This window comes from Seriola lalandi, unplaced genomic scaffold (assembly GCF_002814215.2).
Source record: "Seriola lalandi dorsalis isolate HSWRI2012SDOR001 ecotype SW California unplaced genomic scaffold, Sedor1 jcf7180002054338, whole genome shotgun sequence".
Classification (NCBI taxonomy): Eukaryota; Metazoa; Chordata; class Actinopteri; order Carangiformes; family Carangidae; genus Seriola; species Seriola lalandi.
Genome location: NW_019524891.1, coordinates 841,701 through 853,845, shown reverse-complemented (window position 1 = coordinate 853,845; position 12,145 = coordinate 841,701). Strand labels below are relative to the sequence as shown.

General features: G+C 41.4%; 1 protein-coding gene across 1 annotated transcript in view; it reads left to right on the top strand.

Annotated features, from left to right (window-relative positions):
- The window catches only part of arhgap35a (Rho GTPase activating protein 35a), a 65,363-nt gene that overhangs the window by 788 nt on the left and 52,430 nt on the right, over positions 1-12,145 (top strand). The window lies entirely within an intron of this gene.

The window sequence follows — 12,145 nt, the reverse complement described above, 5'->3', positions numbered from 1 at the left end:
TTTAAGGCGTTCACTACTCCCCACATTGCAGCTTGGGGTTGAGAAGAAATTGCTGCGAATAACAAGAAACTGGGAGTCAACCCCTGTCCCCCCCTTGAGGGCTGGTGGGATTTGAAACCCTTAGTAGTAATAATAATGATTATTTTAATGATGATGCATGGGTGGATACAAATAAATAAATAAATAAATAAATAAATAAATAAAGCAAGCAGTCTAATGTAGGTTAGGGTTAGCCTGTGCTTGTTAATATGGGAAGTTTACAGAGGATAAAATGGGTCATAAAAATGGATTTTGTCCAAACATTAAATATGTTTATACAACAACACCTGGAATGCATTGGTCTTGTCAGGTCTAGAGAGACTCCCCAGTATACCTTGAATTTCAGGACTGCATTGTTAAAGGGGAAATAGGATGTTTGTGTTGGACTATAGGACTGTCAAGCAACTGTTTGGTGCTGTGTCTGCATGTTTTGTTTGTTCATTAATGTGCTGATCATCTCCTGGTTAAAAATAACAATTAAATGGATTATAAATTAGATTATCTTTAAAGTTTTAAATCCATTATTGTAACATCCTGGGCTTTTTAATTTGGCATGATTAGCATTTTAATAGCAACAACCCTTGGCCCTTATCAGATTTAGGTCATAATATAAGACATTCTTTCATGTTAAACTTTGAAAACATCAAAGCTGCCAGTACAGGGCTTCCTGGTGACACAGTTGCCTAATGTGTATACGCCCTGTAACTCTGTTCTGTTCCCTTTTCATATAATTGTACCTGTCACACAAATGACTCAAATCTTTCTAGATTAGCTGCCTAGCTGATTCTCCACCAATTAAATATCTCAGGTAGGGATATGTACCTTGAATCTCTGGATGCTGCCTGTCTACCCGTTTATGCTGTAAAATGAACCACAGATAGGATGATTAGGGTTACCTGATGGTAACAATTAACACAACCAATAATCTGTTTTTGTGCCAGATCTAGTCACCAGTGTGTTACAGCTTAATCTCACAGCTACTGCGAAGTGGTCATTGCCCTGTCAGCCACTCCCTTTTTGTCAGTGTCCTTCCACTAGACTTCAGTACTTTAATTCCGAAGTGATATTTCCACCTGACTCTGAAATATTGATTTAAGATTGAGCGTGAAAGATTTCAGAGGGTGAGATAAGTGGGGGAATGTCTGTGTAGGTTTGGGATATGGCCTTAACACAGAATTGCGTAGCAAGAGGATACTGCTGTGTCACTGTCAAAAAGAAGAGAGAGGAACTTGTCTTTTCAAGCAAGCTCATGCTTTTTCAAGCAAATAAGGCCCTGTTCACACTGGGCATTAACATGTGTCTTGAGTGATGTGATCACAAGTGTACAGCTCTAAGTACGTCAGTTCACATCTGGAATCAGAATGCGTCTCTGCGTGCGTCTCGAGTGACCACTTGTGATCCGATCTCACTTCCCCGCTCTAAACACTTACATTAATTTCATTTGCAAAGACCAAATGCGTTGTGGTATTTAACCGGCGGCAGGCAGAAATGCACTTCCTGTGTCATAGTCTGCTGGAAATTAAAAAAGAAGAAGAAATCAAAACAATACAGACTGCGTCTATTCCTTGACATGTTCCTTTCAAACCAAATCGCCCAAGACACACTCATAATACATCTCTATGGGATTTTTTAATAAATAAATAAATAAAAAAGTTCCCTTTTGTTGCACTTTAATATGACACCATTGGCACATGAATGAATACGTATTCCACTCATGCAGAGGACGTCAGTTGAGTAGGTGGTCATTCAATGTGGCCTAGGACACATTCGCGTACACACTGCTAAAAGAATGTAGCCATATGCGGCCTTGACCACCTCCAAATGTGGTCTGAGCAATCGGATCTCATTGGGTCCTCAATGCGTCAGTCCACTTGTGATTGGATCGCCCAAGATGCATGTTGATTGCATGGTGTGAACAGGACCTGAATTGACTCATAACCCTGCATTTGTTGATGTTCTGGCTGAGTACTTTATGATGAGTTTCTCTCCCTTTGATCTTAATCAACCTTATTGGGAGGACCATGCCAAAGAGGAAGTAAACACACACACACACACACACACACACACACACACACGTACACACTATTTCTTGGTAAGACAGCCTCTTTGCTCTCAGGTAAATGCATTAGCATCTGTCAGCACTTCTGTTCTCTGCTTGATTGGGCCCTTTGCAGTGCAGTCACACCTCCCCAGGAACCCTCTTCTTCCCCTAATAGCCGTGCCATTTGCCCAGGCAGCAGGCTAGCTACCAGCATACCCACTCACCCCTGTCTGTCTGTCTGTCTGTCTGTCTGTCTGTCTGCCTGCCTGCCTGCCTGCCTCTGGGCTGCTGATCGTGTTGTGAGTCCCAGGGCTAGAACATGTTCGTGGGATTAGAGGAAGGCAGGCTTTGCTCGTCAGGATGTAGGTCAGAGATGCAGATACATCCTATGATGAGGACACTGGAAGTGAGAATCTGTCCCATATTATGTGGACAGATAAACACAGGGTTTGATATGCTTTGTAAAAGACACAGCGGAGGGATATCTGATATTCCTCATATCATATCTAATTCTTAGTCCTGGACCAGTAATCAAATGAGAAAGGTAATTGGTAAGTAGTTGAGTTTTTTAGTCTGAAACATGCCCTAAATCAGTAAACCCAGCTTTGAGCAAGTTATTCTAATAAAGGAACAGTGTGTTTCTGGCTTGTACCACTCACTTTGAAAACTTGCCCCATACCATATTATTTCCATGTTAGCCCACAAACCACAAACCACGGTGTCACTGAATGAAACAGTGGACTCTCACCTGCTCATCTGTAGATTTCACAGCGAGCATACCTGTCAACGCAGGGTGATTCCATATGCCGAGGATGGAAAATTTCCCTGCTCATCTGAAAATCGGTAAATTGCTTCTCTCACTTGTAATACAGGAGAGGTTTGCTTGTGAGTCAGTGTAAGCCTGTGTTTGATGGAGAAAGGAGCTAATTATAGCGGGCAGCTTTGGAGTTTGGTGGACCAGATTACAGTCACTCTCCTCTCAATGGCTGCCTTGTTCTAGTGGCCGATTATTAGGCAGAGAGAAGTGCATTCTGGGATGATTGTATCTGAATTTCCATTAGAAAGTGTGCCTGCCTCAGTTGAACTGAGGCTCTCTTCTCTCCCCACTGTTTCAGCTCCCTTGCTCATTACAGATTTGCAGATGGGGACAGCTTGATATAAAGGCCTCTGTAGTGTGCCCCTATTCTGTTTTAGAGCCAGTTTAACTCTGTATCCTGAATGACCGAATTATGTATGAGGGAGCTGACCCCAAATCAGCAACGCTGGCTGTACGTAGTGTATGTTTGAGGGCATGAGCCCTTTATAACAAATGGGTCACCTATGAAATCAATCATTAACAAAGATTGCATTTGCTCTATATCCCGATCCCACCTTATTATGGTATTGCTTTTCCAATACAAATGCATTATTAATGCATAAGACTAGTGGAAAGTAATGGCTTTAGATATGATTAATGGTTTGAATGGTCACTGTAGGGCTCTGTTGAGATAGTTTAAAACTAGCTTTCACATTCATTTCTTTGTCAAAGGCACTGACACTGTTTGGAAGCACGGTGACCATGGAGATAAAGGACCAGGATGTAAGCCACAGCGGAATGGTGACCTCTGGATGTGAGCGGCCCTGCTTTGCTATTCCAGATACAATTACACAACAGAGGGACAAGGGTAATGGGCTATGGTAATTTGGAAAGGCTGTAGAGAGGGAACATGAGGGGAGAACTGGGAGAAACTAGAACTAGGAACAGTGAGAGAGTGACACAACAAAGTAGGTAGTCAGTTGGAGGAAAAAAAAAAAACCTACAAGAATGAGAGAGTAAAGTAAAACGCGAGCAAACTGCTGCCAGTTTCTGCTTCAGGCTGTGTTCCTGGTATGTGCCCTTTCAGCTTTGTGCTCAGGGATCGACCAATCAATGACAGCCATAAGTAACCCTGCTGGTTGGCTATTGGCCACAGCTGAATTCCATGACTCAGCATGTCCGTAGATAAGATGTTATGATTGAGTCGCTGCCAATGAAATGAGGCCACTGCCCAGAGTTCAATAGGTTGGACTTCTGCTTCTGTAATCGCACACACAAAAGTTTGTCCCACCTACATGCAGTGCCAACACGGTTCTTAACCCTAAAGTTCTCCAAGTTTTGTGGGTTGTGTAGGGGACTAGTCTGAAAAGAGAGGCTTGTTATGCATCAATACAAAAAGCGCTCCATTACATTATCATGTAAAGGGTGTAATGGCGTCTGATTGTTTTCGAGTGACTCAGTGTTTATGCTGACTGTACTTGGGATTTTGAGAGGCTGTAGACGCTGGAAACCTCTCACCCTCAGAGACAAAGAGACTGCCCTGAAATCCACCTACGCAAGTATTAAAGGATAACTTTGAGCATATTTGTCGTCTGTGGACACATACACAGACTCACACATTTCCCACACCAACCCAGCACTTATTTTTTATTTTTGTCCCAACCTGTCGTGCTGACCTACCCTCATCTCATTCGCAAGTCTCCAGGCTCCATTGCCTAACTTGGGCTGGAGTCATGAGGAGAAGTCCCTGTGTGTCATTGTTTGACTTTCTCTCTGGAGATTCTCCCTCATGGCGCCCCGGAGTTTCCTATAGGAAGTCCCCATACGATGCGTGGTTGTGTGGGGGGAAAATGGGAGGCCAGGAGAAGTGAATAGGGCGAGGAGAAGAAGAGAGCTGAGGGTCAAAGGTGAGGGGAAAGACTCGGAGGAGGGCAACAATGGAGTCTGTTTTATTCTACTTATAGTCAGAATAATAGCCAAATCAGAAAAAAAGCCTCAATTACCCACTTTGAACAGAATAAACTAGCCAGTGCCATAAGAAACATCCCTTTCACAGATAATAGTTTGTCATATTATGTCATTGTCACATACCCCTCTGCATATAATATCATCTATTTCTAATTTGGAGATAAAACTATACCTCTTACATACATCATGCTGTGGTTGTTTCTACAGTAAGTAACAAATTAGTTAACAGGAAAAAGAACTGAATAGATACATTGGATTTTTACCTGTTGCAGAGAAGAGTGCAGGCTAGGAGAGGGGTTGACACATGTAAATGAGATGCAAAATAATTTGTTGAGATTAGTTTCAGTGCACACTTGGTCTCCACATCTGTTGTAGTCCAAGGCTGGAGCAGGTCTTGGCAGTGTTGTCTGCAGGGCATCTCAGTCTGCTCAAGCATACAAATAAAGGCATATTTAAACCAGCTTAAGCCCTTTTCAGTGATGACCTCTTCCTCTGGATTACTCTGAGACAATGCGCCTTTGGTTTTGTGTTTCCTTGGGTCCTTGGACTCCAATATACCTGCTTTTATGTCTAGTATTTTTCTAATAATCAGTATAATATCCAATGTAACCATCCAGTCTGAATAAAGTAGTCAGTTCCATTTGAAACACTTCCTTTCTGCAGATGATTGTTTGTCATGTAACTGCTAATTCCAGTTACTGTCTGTTTTCTGAATACTTACTACACATGCTTGGGGCAGGTGCCATTGGTGCCACACCTTCTTCCAGCTGCAGGAAAAGTTGTGTGTAGTCTGATACAACTGGTTAGTTCAGTAGGAAGCTCATCAGTCATACGATAAAGGCACTGATCATTCAATGAATCTCCATCATTTTCAATAGTAGAGAGAAGGAGTGCTGCATTTAAAAATTTCCATATCAGTCGATATCGATATTTATCACGATAAATGCCACATTATTCTATTCTGTTCTATTTAGTCAGAACATGACAAACACTTGCCAAACAGCAGAACATTTAAAAACTCTGAGGTACAAACATTAAAAAATCCTCTTCAGTCCTTTTTACTCAACAAAGTGAATAGAAAATTAAGTTCTGCAGTGTGATACAGCACACATGTAACATGATCTGCAAAATAAATAAAAAGAAATAGACACTATTTGGCACTGGTACACTTGTACTGGCCTGGCGCTCGTTGAGGGTTCACTAATACTTGTTTGGGCCTGTAATTTCTAACTTTCTGTGTGTTCTAACGGGTGATATTGTTTCAAATGATGAAACAGGTGGTGCTGCCTGTCTTTATGTCTTTGATGGAAAATGTCTCCGGCACAGTTTGCAGTGCACATTGTTCTGTTTTTGCTTTTTCTGTGGTGTCGCTCATTTCTTATTTGCTTACTCCACTCCAACTTCAAGCTCGTCAGCCACTGCATGCGTCTGCAAATAATATTGCAGCTGGCCTGTGTTTATACCAGTCACCGTGCATCCTAACTTGCGCAATGCAGACCTCTGTTCCTGCGACATGATTGGCCATTCGTGATTAATTTGTGGGCATGGTATAAGCATTAATTTTATCTAACATTTATTGAAAATTTTTTATGTTTCTATCAAGGAAAATAATTTCACGATAATTAGCCTTGCCTGCTGTGGAACAGGTCAGTAGGATTTACACTTCCTTGGAAATCATCGTTGGGATAGGAATAAAAACAACAGCAACTTGTATGCCATTGAGAGACTCTGAGGTTGGGTGTTATCTGTGAAGACTGGCTATACATAATTACCTGTCAGGTATAATATTATAAAATACTAGACTAAGTCAAAACCTAGTATATGGCTAGACTGTGTCCTATTTGAATTCTGCCTAGTGTCATCTGGTTATGGCCAAATTACCAATAAAGCTGTACTCCTTAACATGTTTTTCTGTTTCTGTTGTCAGACAATGGAGCAAGGATAAAATAGTGACTGAAACACAGCCCATTAAGGCTGCATATTAACCAGCAGTCACTTCCAAGCCATTCTCGAGCTGCTGTTCTTATGTGTCACCAAACACATAAGTTAAAGACCAGTCAGAAAGTTAGAAGCTCATTCACATCTGCTGCTGTGTGATCAGCATAGACAGGTTTGTCACTGGAGGGAAAGCCCAACCTTACCAAATCATCAAGGACCAATGGGGAAATTCCATAACCCGGCCCACCGACCAGGCACTCAGTCACATGGCATTCGGCTGACCAATGGTGTAACTTCATCACTCAGTCAGTGAGTCAATGAGACAGTCAGTAACATTTGCATTCATAGAGCTGGCCCTGCTGTTGTGGACCAGCCAAAACTTAGCATCCCCACTTCTGCTCCTCTTCTCTGCTCAAACGGTTCTATAAACATTGTAATTGAAAAGCAATAGACTGTGTGACTAATTACAGCTATTCGCGTTTTCATTAAATTTTTACACATTAGCCATAATAAGATTAGTTGTCTAGTGAATTATGGTGAAGGGATGGTTTTAGTCTTTGGCAGTTTACAAACAGCAAACTGTGTGCAGAGGCAGGAAGTAAAGTTGTGGTGATACTTTAATTTAGTCTCTGGCACTCTACTGTAAGTCATCACTGTCTCATAGGGTTTAGGTTTGTGCCTTGTCAAAAATATAACCGCTTCAGGTATGTGTATGTGAACGCTCATGGTTAATGCAAATTGACACCGCTGGAACATGATGTTTAGTTTGTGTGTTATACCGGCATGTTGTGTTTATTTATCGTCTCTTGTCTTAAACATGCTGCTTCTGCCCGGTGCTCTGACAACTTTATTGGAAGTGTCTTCTGTTGTACATCTGCAGCACTCAGACAGAGAAGAGAGAGGTGGAGAGTGGGAGGCAGTGAGGTGTTCTACTTGCAACATATTCTAATTAAAGTTGGCAAGTTTAATCACAGACTGATAAGCATCAGAGCAGAGGGACAGGGACACAAGTAGAGAGGAGAGGGAAGGGAAAAGGCCTGCAGACCCAGACAACCAGAGGCCTTTGAAAGAGCCTCACTTGACCTCAGGTTTTTCTTACTTTCCTCAAACTCCTCTTAAGCTCTATCGATTGCTCAGGCTTTCCCTCTGCCTCTTTGTCTGTGACTTCTTTTTTTCACATCATGACCAAAATATTTCTGTTTCTGTTTATTTCTGTTCCCATGGCTCTTTTCATCCCTCAGTTTTTCTGTCCTAGGAGCGCAGTGCAGTGTTATTGTCAGCTGTGGTTAAGGACACAGGAAGGGCACCACCTTGTCACTAGATGTTTGTCTCAGATGCCACTTCAGGGGGATCTGGCCACCACTGTGGTGGCCTCTGGCATCTCCCCAGTGAACATGTGCTGACACTGTCTCTCTCCCACACATACAGGAACACACAAAACCCCTGTGTTTGGACAAGTAACTTTTTCACAATGTTGTTATTAGCTATTCTTAACTTAGAGCTTGCCCCAGGCATTTTAACATTTGCAAATCATTACCTGGCTGTTATTGTTTAGTATTCATGGTTGATGCGGCTCAACTTTGAAAGTTTGGAAATTGGCAGTGGAAATGGTTAACCGTTGTCATGAGGGCATTAAAGAGACCTGAAACATTATGTGCACTACTCTACACACAATGTGACCAACAGTAGCTGACCCCTCCTCACCCTCATAACATAACTGTCAGAGTGGTTCTGGCCGTTAGGCAGCTGTGTGACGGTGGACATCATATCCTCTTTAAGGTGAGAAGATAAGGTGGCTGTTCATAGCCATTTGTTATCACAGACAGCGAGCTCCTGACACCTCCACATCCCTTATCTGGCCCAGTCCCAGTTTCTGGCCCCAGTGAAGGCTCATGCAAGCCCAGGGCTGATGAGTAAGCACGGCTCAGCCTGCAGATGGCTGGGCCTGCCGTTATCGATCGCAGCGCCACTGCCTGTCATCCAGCCACCACTTAGCTAATGATGTCCATACTATTGTCTCACGGCTGGGAAAATGGCCATAAAACAGAGAGCGGCGACTAACGGCGGCGTCAGAGAGAAAGATGGATTTTACCGATAGAGCAGGCACACCCAAAGCAGCCTGAGCCAAGTGGTACTGTGTTATGTTAGGATGGTAACACTGTCATTCTTATTACTGCTTGCACTCTTTCTGTCTCTGCCCCCTCCCTTTCCTTTTCGTTGTTGGCTGCCTTTATTGTGATGCTGTTTGGTCCATCTGCATGAAACAAAGACCGCAATTTCTGACAGCCTGCCAGTCCCTGCGTTGGCCTGTTTTTGACCTTGTTACTCTGATTGTTACTGTTGGGCAAACAGCACATTTGTTTGTGCTAAATAAATACTCCTAGTGATGAATCACCTTAAATGCTTGAATCTCGAGGCAATTAGAAAGTGCTGCTGTGAATGCCGTAAAGATGCATGTCCACTGTGCCATTTGAGAGGATTGTAAATAGATTTTGCACCAAGTTTGGTTTTCATGGGGGGTGACATGGGTCATTTCTCTTCTCAGTGCCATAATTTCCCAGGATGCAGTACAGGCCCCAAGGTCCATAGCTCTTATGTCAGAGTTCATTTCCTGTTGCAGTGCTCCAGCAGCTCCTGAGGATCCACCATTTTGTAACATTCCTGATGAGGACTGGAAAAATGTGTCTCAATTAATTTTTCACTCCTAAAATGTATTTCAGTTTACAATAATCTAGGATCAGCTGACTGAACCAGTGGTGAGTGAAGAAAGTCAGAGAGAATTTCACACAAACGAGCTAAAGTGAATACACTAAGTGTATTTGAAGTCACAGTACGGCTGGTATACACTAGTTGACATGTGATATGGTGCATGTAGTATAAGTGGAAGTGAAGTTACTGTTCATGTGTCACAGTAGTGAGACAGTTGTGTTGTTTTAGAATGGCAGCCTCACAAAAGGTTTTGCTAGTGTTTCTAATAATACTTCTACAGTAACACATTATCCTTGGTTGTAAGTGGCCACAAACTGCAAAGCTGAGTCTGCTCAAGTCCTGCCTCTTCCTTTGTTGCTATGCTGACTTCCATGTATGCCATAAGTTGTGGAGATAAAAGTAAGGGAAACATGGGCAAAGAATGTAAACATTTCTAGGAGTTGTTTTTGGTCTGAGGGTTGTTCAGAGAGAGGACAGCCTTCACCAAACCACGGCTCGTGTTAGTCACAGTTGTCGGAGAGAAGAGAATGCAGACCTTTTTGCCCAATGAGGGAAAAGGTCGTTGGGAATGCAGTTTGTCAGGTCAGGGCGAGCTGGGCCTGTTGTAGCTTAAATTCATGTGACTGCCAGAAAGAGTATGAGATGGAGAAAGGAGAACCTCAACCGGGCAAATTTGTGTGTGCAGTTTATGTATTTACTTCTTGTCATCATTCTAGATGACTTATTGGATGTTAATTTGTTATTTCAGCTACAGTGTCAGTACAGTCTTAGATTTCCACAGACACCTTATCCCCAGTGTAATGCCAGAGTTGGGAGTTTATATTGCAGAGTGGAGGCAGCATTTCCCTCTTTACATTTGGATCAGCATTTGGATTTTGCTATTTGGACAGCTGGAAGTGAGCTTTTCAAATGAAATGTCTAATGCACCGTTTCAAGTAATGAGAAAATGATTCACATCCATTAAAGGAGTTCTCTCGCTATTAAGTAATTCATTTCCATAAAGTTTTAAGAGATTTTTAAGATTTAAAAATGAATGCTCAGATTTTTCATAACAGAAGCACTGACTTTTTGTCTCTAGTATAGGTTAAACTCCAAAAACACTGGATCCTACATTTCCCGTAATGCAATTCAATAGTGTTCAAGCTTACTTGAGTAATTTTGCCAGACCTGTCAGACACCAGCTTCACCAGAGCAACAGAAAACATTATATAGCTCTTACTTACAGGCTGTGTAGTTCTAACCGTGACTAGTATATTGACTTTTACATGTCCCTTTAAAAATTAATTATGATTATAATTAATAGATATACTGAAACCCTTTCAAAAGATGTTTCAAGAACAAGTAAATTAATTAATTAAATGAAACTACAGAGGAGGAATATTATAATATTAGTAGACAATCATACATTAACAGATTAGGTGATCGACAGAAAAATAATTGGCTTTTTTTTGATAAGTAGTTAAGTAATTTTTCAAGCAAAAATCCCCCCAAAAAAGGAAAATTTTCTGTTTCTCTCTGTTTTTCATCACAGTAAATTCAATATCTTTGGATTATGGACTGTTGGTCGACACCGTTTTCTCACAGTTTCTACACCAAATGATTAACTGATTAATCAATAATGTAAATAATTGTTAGTTGCAGCCCTAATGACACTAAACCTGACATGTCCGTTCTAAGTGGACCCCAACCAAGAGGGAAACGGTCCCTCTCACTTGTCTGGATCTTACTCCTGCATGTGGGGCAAACCTGTCAGTATTTGTTCATGCAGGCTGTTATGTTTTCAGTCATGCAGTTACTTCAAAAGGCAAAGTAGTTAATCACTAATGTCTCTGAATGACTAATGTGTTATTCATCTTACAGTGATTGCGGGAAATGCTGTGTAAGAATTTCTTTTGTTCTCAGTTGCTGATCATATCTGGTCAATGAGAAGACATCATCATCCTTTTTAAGTAAAACACAGATCCTCAGCCAGGATTGGACCTCCTCACTAACCACGTGAGTGGCAGATACTGTAGCTTGGACAAAATACTTTATACAAAAAGCAACATTAATGTAAACTCAGGCTGTTGGCATTGCCAGCCTCCTAGTCTACAGTCAAGCCAACAAATTTTTATTCCAGAGCTTCTATTGTGTTTCCAAGAACAAGAATATCCATATGAAGTTTTAAACACCACCACTGCTTCTAATAAGCACAATTGAAAATTAGTAATTAAAGTTGCTTGAGAAGAATGAGTTGTTTGAGCTGATAAGTGGAAATCCATTATAATTTTCTGCTAACGTATTGTGTGAGAGTTCTAATATTTTTCCTTTTAACAATGAGACATGGATTGAACACTACGTTTCACATTAGTCATACATCAATTGTGAGAAATTATTATAACTATTGAAAACAAACAAGACAAGATCACAAAGAATAAAAACAGCATCGACCAGGTTATGTTGTACTTACCATTTCATTCCATTTGTGAGCTGCCCAGATTTGTAGATATCATGCATGAGTGATGACATAAAGAAAGATTGTTTTACATCATAAAATTGGAACTGTTTTTGCTTTTAACCACCAGTACACAACAAATACACATGGTGATGGAACGGTGGAAACATCCCCTTTGTGACAGAAAGCAACAGCCATTTTTCTGACAAATGTGATCCTA